This window comes from Vidua macroura, chromosome 3, assembly GCF_024509145.1.
Source record: "Vidua macroura isolate BioBank_ID:100142 chromosome 3, ASM2450914v1, whole genome shotgun sequence".
Classification (NCBI taxonomy): domain Eukaryota; kingdom Metazoa; phylum Chordata; class Aves; order Passeriformes; family Viduidae; genus Vidua; species Vidua macroura.
The window spans coordinates 22,221,352-22,233,885 of NC_071573.1; the positions used below are offsets into that span (position 1 = coordinate 22,221,352).

General features: G+C 42.5%; 1 protein-coding gene across 10 annotated transcripts in view; it reads left to right on the top strand.

Moving 5' to 3' along the window:
• The window catches only part of DUSP10 (dual specificity phosphatase 10), a 260,585-nt gene that overhangs the window by 81,357 nt on the left and 166,694 nt on the right, over positions 1 to 12,534 (top strand). For 7 of the 10 annotated variants that reach the window (XM_053972783.1, XM_053972775.1, XM_053972778.1 and 4 more), the window contains one exon: positions 9,944 to 10,018. The gene's annotated coding sequence lies outside the window, so the exon portion shown is untranslated. Of the gene's footprint in view, positions 1 to 7,895; positions 8,140 to 9,449; positions 9,566 to 9,940; positions 10,019 to 12,534 lie in introns of those variants that run through there. The other 3 variants (XM_053972782.1, XM_053972784.1, XM_053972776.1) reach the window with 3 other exon arrangements.

Below are 12,534 nucleotides of genomic sequence, written 5' to 3' on the forward strand. Positions count from 1 at the left end.
CCTCCTGCCCATGGCAGGGGGTTTGTAATTTGATGATTTTCAAGGTCCCTTCCAACCCAAACCATTCTATGATTCTGTGAGATGAGATTGATCTGATGCTCAGGACTTTGCCATAATCACTAATCCAGTTACTGCACCTTCCTGCCATAAACATGCTTTGTGTCAACATGTCTTGGGGGGAGACAGAGGGGATGGAGCGGCTTCCTGAACTTGTACATGAATTCTTCTCTGTTATCTTGTTTTTACAGTGAAGAAAAGGCCTTCAAAACCAGCTGATCCCAGAATGGCTGTTTGGATGTCCTCTGAGGGGACAGCAGAGCAGCACTGCTGTCTATGTGCTATCCACACATCTCATGAAGAGAGGTTATTTCTAAGCTTGTCCATCAGTCCTATACATGAGAGGTCTTTTTCTTGCAGCTATGTCTAGGGTGCTTCAGAGAGGCCAGAAATAAAAGATGATCCAGTGAAGAAAGTACTTAAAGGTGTTAAGACTCACTAGTCTTAAAAGTTAGTGGGCTGCTTGGCATGGATAGGCAATGAGCAAACATCTATTTTGCCTTTATATAACCTTTACAGTCCCTAAGCTGTGTTTATGTGACTGTCTTCTTGCATGCTTTGCATTAGCCTAATGGCTGTGTTACTGTGCAGTGCCTCTGGTATTCCCCAAAATTCAGGATCTTTGGGAAACCTTCCCTGTAACCCGGCTCCAGCTTGATGTGGCCAAGCAAAAGCAGGGAAGCTTGTAAAAGGAACATGACTTCAGCAGAGGATCCCTCTGGACAAAAAGAACTACCTGTGAGCAGGTTTTAAGTGTATTTCAGTGTGGTTGCAGACATGCAGAATCAACCTGGTTAATTTTAGTTATACTGTAAAAATGGTTGTGGCTTAAAATGCTCTGACACTGAGGTTTAATTTGTAGAAATGGGGTTTGCTAAAGCCATCCCCCCTCATGGCCTGCTGGGTTGTGAGGCAATTGCAGTTACCTACACAATGTATAAATAAACTTGCCCCCCTGACTGTAAACCATGACTCTTGGAGACTGAGCATTTCTGCAAGCTGTGAAAATGGCTTGGTCAGTTAGGGATCTTTTTGCAGTTTATTTTCATGAACAGTAGCTGATACAAAGAAATAATATTGGCTTGCAATTTAGAAAATCTAGATTTGGTAGGAAAGTTTGGAAAGATTGTTCTGTCTGCTGTGCTTAAGTCTGGGATCACTAAACAAAACAGACTTCCCTCCTTCCAGATACCATAATGCTGCCCCTTGTAAACACTGTTGTAGCAGGATGACCTAGCTCCTTCTGGAGGTCTGCAGAGCTGGATTTATTGTCCCCTCTCTGTTTGCAGCAACAGCACTTAAAGTCTTTAGAGCTTATGTCAGCTTTGTGTTCATGTTGTGCCCCTTGAAACTCGAGTGAACATTTAGATAGTTAATACTAAAAAAAAGGTTGCTTCAATGAGAAAACAACGAAGTCACCATTACATAAATACATAGATCTCTTCTATTGTGTTCCATGTTGGCCTTTGGCTTGCACTCATCACTATGGTGTCTGAGTGCCTGGCAGCAGGACATTAAATTGTGTGGGAGTAACATGTCAGGGGATCAGTGGCTTGGCTTCCTTTTCTTCCTCATGCATATGAAAAAGAGCACTTAGAATTTTTATGTAAACACAGCATTGTATGTTTATCTTCGAGAAGCAGTTTTGGTTTTGCATTTGGCAGAGAAAGTGGTGACATTTGCAGCTGTTTGGGTCATTTCTTATGAACACTGGTGTGAAACTTGTCCCTGGTTAAATGAAGCTGACAAAATCCCCTAAGCTACTGGCCTAGCTGGCTTTAGCCTTCTGTATATCCCCTTAGATGCCCTAGTTTGGAGGACGTGAACAGGGAGGCAAAGCCTCCCCCCTGTCCCCCCATCCCCCTTCTTACTGTCCCCTGTGGATATATTGAAGGGTAATGCTATTAAAAAGCATCTCTAGGAAACTTTCCACACCTTAACTTCTTCCTGCGAGCTTGGCCACGGAGAGGGATGGAACCGACTCAGCTTTCACCATGCCCTTGCTCAGAGCTGTGCTTGCCAAAGAAAGGACCCCACAGGATTTGACTATTGTGGAGTAGATGCATTACTAGGAAAAAAGAGACAGATTTTACAGGAGTGAAGCTGTATCTTAACTACTGCTCAGTCACTTGGGAAGTCTGTAAAAGCTTTCTGAAAGTAGCAGGCTCCTCCCAAAGCACCACTTGATCTAGTGTATTTTCAGATTCAAAGCTGAGTCTATAAAACTTATCCCTGCACCAGGACCACCCAACACTAACAGGGTGTGCAGAGAAATTTCTGTTTATAGTTTAGTGCAAGGGTCAGATAGCTTTGCTATGGTTCAGGTTATCCACCCAGAGCAAGCATGCTTTTTTCCTAAGCATGGGATACATGAGTCATTTCTATTACCCAGACCTCTAGACATAACATAAAATAGATGGCATGAAATAGCATTAAAGATATTAAAGATGGGAGGAAATTAAGTGTTTTCTCTCTTGCATTCTTGAGCTATAGAGTAATGGATTTCCAGTGCAAGCTCAGCTACTAATGCACACATAAGAAGTTAGGGCAAGCAGTAGAAACCTCAGACTTTGTCCTGTAAAATACAGAAAACCTAGTCAAACACAAGGCAACACTGAAGTGCTTTTGCCATATAAATTTGGTGATTAATTTCCTAGCAAGGAATTAGCTTTTATCTACTTTTAAAAAATGTTAGTAAACTGGATTTATCTTAAGCTACTTAGAATTTGTGACCCTGCCAGTATCTGGCATATTGCAGGATTTTCTCTCTTTGTTTGACAATGACCCATAAGACCCTTAGTCTGTATTCTTCCTTTTTCATATTAAAAAAAAAAAAAAAAAAATCCTGTTCAACTTCTGCATTCTGAGCTCAGCTTTGTGCTGTCATCCGTCTCTGTTCAGATTCTGTGGAATGGCTAGGGGATTAAGAATAACAGACCTCACACCTACCTAAACCAGAAAGAAATTAAGTTTATCTCCCTTTTTTGAAAGACGTAAATTCTGAACATTGGATTCCCTCAGAGTCAGGATTAAATTATTTGAAGGAGTGCCTCTCCTCATTAGAGACTACTTGTAAATATACTGTCTCCCTTGAATGCTTGGGAACACTTGCATTTGGATTCATTTTTTAGGACTTTTTCCACTTAATAATTAATACTTATCCTTATATAACACTTGTGACTGAAAGCACAATGCAAGGGGATAAAAATGGGCAGCCTGCCCTGTTTAAAGGAATAGGTCTGATGGACCTGCTCCCTGAAATTCTTTAGTGCAGAGGAGGTTAAAAGTTATGTGTCAAATATAATACTCTTGGTCCGTTGCACTCAGTGGCTATAGCCAGTCTTTTTACTATTATAGAACTTAAGGCTAAGTATTTTTAGCAGTTTTTATTGATTGCTTTCTTAAACTTCTCATTCAGAAGTTTTGTGGTCATAAAGGAAGATGGAATGAGCTTCAGTGTGACTAGTGAATAAAATTCTCATATGATCATGCACATGCCTGCATTTAGGGCCAGCACATCATTTCCAGTAACTAAAGGTTGCCTGACTTTCATGATTACTCTGGAAATAAGAACAACTTCCCATTTGTTGGCTGAAGGAAATGAATATATTTCATTTGAGCTGGATTCAGTCTTGGCATGTGATTTATCGTTGCTCAAATATTTTTTTACAGTTTTTAAATTTGCAAAGTCATATCAGTAACATAAATTAAATGCATCAAGTAATGTCTCAAATGCATGGTTATTATTTTACATTTACAGGAAATGTAAAAGAAATGCAAAATAATAGAGATGGAAAACCCAGTTACTTGACTTACCCTCAGCAACAAAGTTTCCTTTCTTTGACCAGATGGATGTAAACCCAGTCCATAATCCAGCTTCTTGAAATACTCAGTAATTTTGTTTCCTTTAATTTGCTCTCTGAAAGTACACGCCATTTATGTAGCTCATTATGTGTGTAAAAGATACTAAGAATGAGTTGAGGCTGAGTAATCTGTGCCAGCTCTGATTTCCCCATTAGGAAATTAGCTGGGGCAGAGCTGGTATTGAAACATGTGGGATGTCTGTATTATGTGAAGTGGAGCATTCTTGGTTGTTCCTATCTTGAAAAAAAACCCCAGGCTTCTGAAAGGGCAACTGTGTTTTTTCAATATTTTCTTCTGGGCATCCCAGTATCTCTGTGCATCTTGGCAGCAGAAGACTCTGAATGTCTCTTTTGGAGACCTCTGGCAGAATTCTCTGTTTTCCTTGCAGGTGACTGAGCCCAGGACCAGCATGAGGTCTTGGTCTCCTTGGCTGCCTGTGATAGAGGCATTGTGAGCTATAAGCCTCTAGAAGATTAAGGAGGCAACTCTGCTCTTCCCTACACACTCCTCTCTCTGGTCAAGGAGTGCAGATGCCAGCGCTGCTGCAGCTGGGTGTGATTCCTGAGGGAGGTGCAGCTAGCAGGGGAGCACAATATCAGGGCAGCACAAAAGGGAGGAGAGGTAGGAAGATGACTGTGACATACGCCTTTTCCTGATGGAATAGGGAAACTTGTTCTGAGTGAAGAAGAAATGAATGTAGCCTGCACTCTCTGATGGCAGGTGACCAGTCTCCAGCAGCTGCTTTCCAGCCTTGTAGTGCCACAAACCAGCTCTCAGGAGATCCATACCATGGTGTGCAGTCAAACCTTCCCCTGATGTATCTAAAGTTGTCGAGGCAATGTGGGTTCAGGATTGAACATGGGACAGAAATCAGGGAACTCCAGGTGAGTCCAACTTACGCCCCTATTTGCCTGTGCTTAAGGCCTCTCCTGTTCTCATTCATCCTCAGGTGACCAGAAAGTTCTGGCCATCTGTGCTTTTTCTGAGAAACCCATTTACTGCTAGGACCAAGAAAGGAACCATTTATTGCACAGTAAAGAGAAACTTGGCCCTCTATATACACAATTATTTTACTGTGCCTCAATAGATAATCAGACTTGTGTTTTAAAGGAGGAGACTGGAGGAAGGGGTTTCTCTCCACGGTCTGTCAGCAGTCTCTACCAGGCCAGGACTATCTGCAGTCTTTTCCACTTCCAGCCCCTTCCACTGCTTTGCATAATGGATGGCATTGTCAGGAACAGTTTCCTGATGTTGTATAGTACTAAGGAAGAGACTGTCTTCTCCTATACTTAACCTTGGTGATTTTTAACCCAGCCATTAATCCTCACAAATGATATTGTTTTCCTTTTTGGCATGAAGCAGGAAGGCCTGTTGAAAACCACAGCATCCGTTGTAAGGATGGACATATTCATCACTTGAGCCTGGGGCTCAGCTGTGAGCACAAGAAGGACTTCAGAAGCCAAAATGTATTTGGTCAAACGTTTTTGTGTAATGGTTTCCTCAGAACTCCAAGCTGTAGTCAAACATTTCATTAAAATGCTCTGGGAATGCACAAGAAAGCTCTTGACTGTAATGTTTGCCTAGGGAGTTTCTTTTGAGTCTTCAGCCTAGATTGTCCTTAAAGCCTATTGTACTGCATGAAAGGTAGCAGAGTACCTCAAGGGAGAGTCACAGGCAATTCAGATTCATGCCAGTGAGTTCCTGTACCTCCTGCCTGGAGCCTTCCAGCAGCCACAAACTGAGCTGGATAATACCCTCATTACTCCATCTCCTCTTCAGCATGCATGCTGCAGCCAGCATGCACTACTTGCCCTTGTGTTGGTTATAGTGGCATTTCTGGTACATGTCCTCAGAAGGAGAGAATATGGCTTGATGATTTTGTTAAAAAAAAGGGATGCACTGATGTAATTCTTACTGTTATTACAGAGCCCTCTCTTACCAGCCTTTCCAACTGCCAGTTATGCCAGTAAGACAAGTCTGTCTAACAGTCCGTCCATCAATCTTCCCTCCTCTGTGGCACCCATCTTCTCTGACACTCCAGAAAGATACAAGGACTTGTTCTAGTCCATGCTTTCACCAGGGCAGCAACATTTTATATCCTCAGCTTCCCCTGGACCTTGTTCAGTGCAAATACCTGGTGCAGCAGTGACAGGAGGGAACAGTTGCAAAGCCAGAGCTCAGATGCAAGAGTAGGTCTTGCAGGCTCCAGCTTTTAGTCTGGCAGCACAAAGAAATTTGGTGGTTCAGCTTTCTGTGACTATATTAATTTGTTCATTAGTGGCCAGCTCTGGGCGAAGCATTTAGTGTAAATTGATTAAATAATGGTATGCTGTTCCCTGGTTATCTCAGTCATATGACAGGCTGGCTGTTTTCAAGTGACTTGTTCTTTCCCCTTAACAAGCAGAATAATTCAAATGAATTGCTTCCAGAAACAAGAGTAACTGTAGTGTCCCCAATTATTCATGCTGCTCTTCCATCTGAGCATTGCTGCAGTGGGCATGCAGTTGTTCTAAACATAGGATATGTTTTCTTTTGGGACCATTTTATCCTTGGCAACTTGTCAATCACCTGGAACTAAATCTCTGTTCCACTTTCCATTATTTCACTAATCATAATGTCTTTTCTAGATTCATAATTGTTCTTCATGGGTTATAAAGCCAGCATAATTTGCTATATTGAAAAACACTGATACTGATTTATGTGCTTTCAGTTATGCAGTGTGCATTTCATTTTAGGTCCAATCTGAGGGTAGAAACCTCTCCAACCTGAGCATGTGCTGTGCACAGGACCTCTGCTGCTTTTCTCTTACTCCTGCTATGGAGATAAGTATGTTTGCTTTCAGAAATGTTTCTGAAGCTTTGTTTTTTCTTGACACTCTGCCCTCCGCAGTCACTTCATTGCCTTGTGGCATGCTGGGGCTAATTTCATGGCTTGTTCTGTGGTTGTGGAATATCTGCTGTTTCCCAGGATGTCTGTAAAACAAACTGACAAACCATCCTGGTGCTTAGCACACCCCTTAGTTTGCTTCCCTGCTTTGGCTGGTTTTAGTAGCCTTTGAAACCCATTAATGTGCACCTCCCTCTGATCAGCCCTGTTTGTGCTGTGTCTGTGTACCCCATAATTGACATTAAGTACAATTTTAATTCCACATTTTTGTGCTCTGACTCGGAGATGATGCTGCAAACCCTGCTTGTGTGGCTGCTCTTTGCTGTTTCATATAACCCGATTCCTACCTGCCACCTGATCATCCCAATTTAGTGTTGGCTGTGGCACCATGGGGTTAAAGGAATCTTGTAATGCATGTCAAGATTTAAAATCCCGTAAAACAACAGAGGAATATTGATTCCTGTCCTTACCTATTATTTACTGCCTAATACAAATTTTTATGGGCATGAGCATTCGTTAAGTTTTAGTCTCTGTGAAATATAACAGGTCTGTTCAGCGTGGCTTTGGAAAATATGCTCATGTCCTGCTTCTTTCCTGGAAATTCCTTCTCCTTCCAGGTTCTTGAAAAATGCTCCTGCAAGTCACAGAGGCTGGATCCAGCCCTTTGAGGAAGCTGGTGACTCCTGCCATGGTGATCTCTGCCTTGTAGATTTGGGTGCATCCTGAACAGCCTGGAAGTGAATTGGAAACTGTGGACATAAGACCCCTGGAAATCCTCTTTCTGCTTTTTTACCCTTTTAAAGTGTGTCTGGATTAGGAGATAAAAATGTTTCTCAGCTGTTAGGGGCTGCTGCCTCATACTTCTGTCTATGAAGACTGTGCTGGTCTCTCACTGAATCTTTGCTAGAGAAAAGAGGTGCTGTTCATGTGACCAGCTGGGCCTTGGTTTAAGCCACATGCTAAACTCTGTGTCTTACCTGTGTACACGGGCAGGGGGAAGGTTCATGTGCACACTTCTAAGTTGATGTCTCTCTGTTATTACCAGCTGTCTCCCATTTCTTGCATCGGAATAGGAAGAGGCATGAATTATTTAACGGAAAATGTTTCTGGATCCTTTACTTGCCTGAGATTATTGATGTTATGACCCTTTGGGGAGGGAAAGCTGAATAGTAGTGGCTGATAAATGGAAAGTGTTTCTCTTTCATTCTCCCCTGTCACTTTCTGCCTTTTCCATTTTCCACTGATGCATACAGACAGTTTTCTAAAGCCTTCATTGTTACCTGTGTTGACATCGAGAGGATCTGCCCAAGTTCCTGTACTTCTTGTGCCCAGGTACACATGGGGAGCCTAAGGACTGAACAGGACATAGACAGAGATGGGATGGTCCCAGAAAAAAGGGAGCACTATTATGGTTTTATAAACAAAACACTGCAATAGGGGGGCATTTTATGATGAGTTATCCTAGTTAATTGCTGCTGTGGTCAATCATTTATCTACTTGTCTGATGGCAATTAGGAAAATGTGGTATGTACAGTAAGCTAAGAATTATCCTTCAGAAGCCATGGAGGTATCAGAGAAAAAACAGAGGTTATATATGAGCTTTTCTCATACAATTTTCCAAGGGCTGTAATACAATTCCCAGTTCTAGTTCCAAACTCTGGAAACATGATGCTCCTGGCAAAAGGTCAGTTTTCTGCTTACAATGAAGTGTTCATTTCTAGTAATGGGGCTGATCTGAGGTTGCAAACTGCAGAATCTCTCATCTGAAATTCCAGGGAGGGAAGGATCAGGCATTCTGCTTGTGATGCTCTCTTAGCCAGACAAAAGAATCAAAATAATCCCAACTTTTGAACTACTTTTGTTCCCATTCTCCTTGGTTTTAGTTATGTTTCCTTCTAGACTTGAAAGGCTTTTAATTTGGAAGCTGGCAGATATCCTTAGGAAATTTCAGTGGTATTTAAAATATGCTTGAATCTCTTTCTTATTCCTTTTATTTGTGAGGGCTAGGGATGCTATCCAGGCTGGAAGTATTTTGAAATATTCCAAGTCTGAGATGAAACAGTTCTGGTGCTTTTATTAACATTTTTCTGGGCCAAACCACTGTAAGATGAAAAAAGGATCCTACAGGAAGAGTTTTGTATTTTTCCTAACATTTCAGTGCTCCTCCTCCAGTACCACACAGCACCTAGAAATTCAAATTTTCCTTAAAAAATGGAAAATGGAATAAAGATTCCTCATGTAGGAATTTCATTACAGTGTGGATCAAATATAAAGCAAGGATGAGCAGCATAGTGTGGTGCTGATTCCAAAGGGGCTCCTGATTTTTCAAAGGTTTTCTCCTGGGTGTTTGTCCTGATTACAGAGCTCAGAATTTCAGCTGGAGGTCCAAATTCTGTGCTTCTAACCACCGCATGTGTGTAAGGGCTGGAGAGTAAGTTATAGACAAGCAAAGGAATTTCTGTGTGGTTTTCTTCATTCTATTGCCTATGCTTACAAGAAACTGGTGCTCCCCACACATCCTGTTGGCTGCAAATGCCAGTGGGTGCCCAGACATCAGCAGCTCCTCATGCTATGTAATGTGTTCCCTAAAAGCCTTCCAAAAATCCTGCAAGAGCAGTGCTGATGGTTTCCTTCACCCCCAAAAGCCCAGGATTCACCTCCAGAGGGTGCTGCAAACTTGCTGTGGTCACCAGCCCGCGGTGTGCAGGAGGGAGCTGCTCAATGGGCATTTCACTGTGGTTAGGGGACATCAAAATATGTAAGTAATATTTTGACTGTCACTCTGATTGCACAGCACGTAGTTTTAGGTATAGCTTGTATGCACTTTGAAGTAAAAAAATCCAGGTGGCAGCTGTCTTTTGTTAACATGAGATTATTGTGCTTATAGTGTGAATGTGAAGCATATCTATAAGCAGCAAAGGAACAGATCCAAGTTAGTAATGAAAAGAAAAAAACCCTTTAATACACCTCTTGGGGAATCTTGCTTCTCTGCTAATTTGCAGCTGAATAGATGCTGTACAAGCAAATATTCATGCAGTGAAAATATTCAGAATCAGAATTCTAAGGAGTGCTTACAATACTGTGATATCCCTTTTTCTGATGTTACTGAGAGACACTCCTTTCTTTCCCTAAGCAGGGTCCAGAGCAGGCAGAAGCATACAAATGGGGAATCAAGGCATGGAGAAGAAGAGAATTTTGAGTGCTGGAGAAGGTGGGTAAGCTTATAGTATTAGAAAAATGCTGCTTCTTAGTGTTGCTTGTAAGGCCATGTTGGAATTGTGTGGCAGAGCTACTAATCTTACAGAAGGATGAGTTTAAGGATGACACTACTGTAATGAGTGTTGCTGGGTTCTTTTGGCCTGTCCAGATTAAAATGGCTGCAGGAGAGCACTGCAGCTGTGAGACATGATGTTGACTGCTGCCCTGCTGCTGGCCACGTTCCTCAGCACCTTCATGGCAGAAATCCTTCTGCCTTCATGACCCCTTGGTGTTGCTTTTATCCTGCTCAGGTGAACTAGGAGGCTTTGCCAGTACAGCGCTGAATCCCTGGCTCTGCACTGGAATTGCCCCACTCTGCATACTGGATTTTTCCTTCCTGACTGCCAGCTGCCCATGGCTGTTGGTGAGAGAATTGGCAGGAAGGGTTGGCCCTGTCCCAGGATGTGTGTCCCCCTCCAAGTGAGCAGCTTGCTGGGGTCCCAGAGCTGGCACTCTGCATGCTGGCTGTGCTGTGCTGAGGCTGTGTTAGCTGTAGATGATCACTGCACTCCTATGGGTGTATCCCTTCCAGTGTGCAGGTGCTGCCCTGTGCAGCCCCTGGCCCTTCTGGACAGACCTGGTGAGGCTGAGCTTGTGACATAGCTCTAAGGAAGTCCAGTGCCAGGATCTAAGAGATGTTTTAGCCACAAACAGCTCAGCTGTGCTGGAGTGGGAATGGGCAGTTTGCTCCAGGCTGTCTTGGTGTGGAAACAACAAGCAGTGCTCAGAGAAGCTTCCTGCTTGGGCAGAGCACTGCTTTTCCCCAGTCCCAAATCCAAGGCAGGCTTGAGCAGAGCATCTAAAGCAGTAGGAGAGTGCCTTGCAGCAGCCAAGGCAAGTGGTGGAGAAGCAGCCAAGAGGTCCTGGATGACAGGTCACTGGGATGGTCATGCACAGCTTTCTCATTAGCTGGAATTCAAGTCCTGTGGAAAATGGATGCTTTAGTAGTTGCTTTTGGTCAAATGGCTCGACAAAAAGTGGATACTGAAATTTATCATTAATTTATCACATGTTCCAAATGGTTCATTCTGAAAGTCAAAGCATTTTGTTTCAGCTTGATTTGACCACATCCGCTGGATCAATCGTAGTGCCTCAGGCTTCCCTTCTAATTTGTGGCTGCATTCATCTCCATGGTATATAGGAATGGTTCAGTGGGGATGACATCCTACAGCATCTTCTCAGATTAAATCCCAGCAGAGAATGTAGGGAAAGGAAAAGGTAAAGGAAAAAAGAATGGAAGAACATGAGACATCACTTTTCTGAGGCAGTGTAGTATCTGAGGCAGACAGAGATTAATAAAAAATTGACCTAAAAAGAAGTGTTCTCAAATAGGTCAGCTGAATTGTTTCAATTTGGTCAACAAGACCTGGAACAAAAGCTTTCATTTTGGATTTCTGGTAAAATTAATAATAATAAAAAAAAACCCCAACCGCACTTTCGTTCAGAAGGCATTGGAAGAAAATACCCAACCAGCCCTTCTGGTAGCACAGAAGGAAAGTTTCTTTCTCTGAGCTGGTGGCAAATTTTCATACACAATTCCGGTCTTGTAAATAAGATTCCTCTTTTGCCTTCCTAGTTAATTTGGGCTTCGTTAGTGAAACCAGTGGCATGGGTTTTGAGGGAGACAAATACGGTGAGATTTTGAGATTTTTTTTTTGCAGTCCAGAGTACCCTTCCCTGCTGTCTGCACTCCATCCTTTTTTTTTTTTTTTTTTTTTCCCCAGCTGAAAATACACGTTTTTCCCCACATCTGCAATAACCCTGCTTTTTACATTCTGGTCCAGTTTTGTTGTCTCTAGCCTCGAGATTGTCCTTTGAATTAGGGGTCCCATCTGTTGTTATCCTAAGCAGCACAGAAATAGAAAATCCTGCAGGCAAATGGAGCATTGCTTTGCAGGACCAGACTGAGCTCTACATCCAACTTAATGCTCAGTTTAAATTCTGTTGAATATGCACCTTAGATCTTGGTTTTTCAGGGGCAATGTGCAAAGTAAATGGAAATTTATATTTCACAATTTCCTATTTTTTCTTAAAATTAAAACACCTTAGTAATAAGTAAGCTGGGGAATGGGTGGGGGAACACGTTTACTGTGAGACAGGGATGTTTCTGAGCACATTTGTCAGTGCATCTTTTTCTTCTGGTGTGTGACATTTTGTACTCTTAGATGCAGAACTGGAATCCCAAGGAGGCTGTATTTGTGGGCAGAACTGTGTCCAGCCATGCACTGAGCTACCCTGTCTTGTAAAACCCATCTGCAAAAGTTTGGCCTCTAGCCAATTTCAAAGCTCCTTTGAATAAACATTTGTGTATGAAGTATTGTATAAACAGTTCCTGGGCACAGCAAATAGGAAGGGCATTGCTTGGTGCCTATTTGATGGCACATTTCATGAGGACAACTCACTTGTAAAGCAGTAATACACCCATTAGATGAGACATGTGACTTGGGAGTTAGGCAGGAGTTCCTTAAT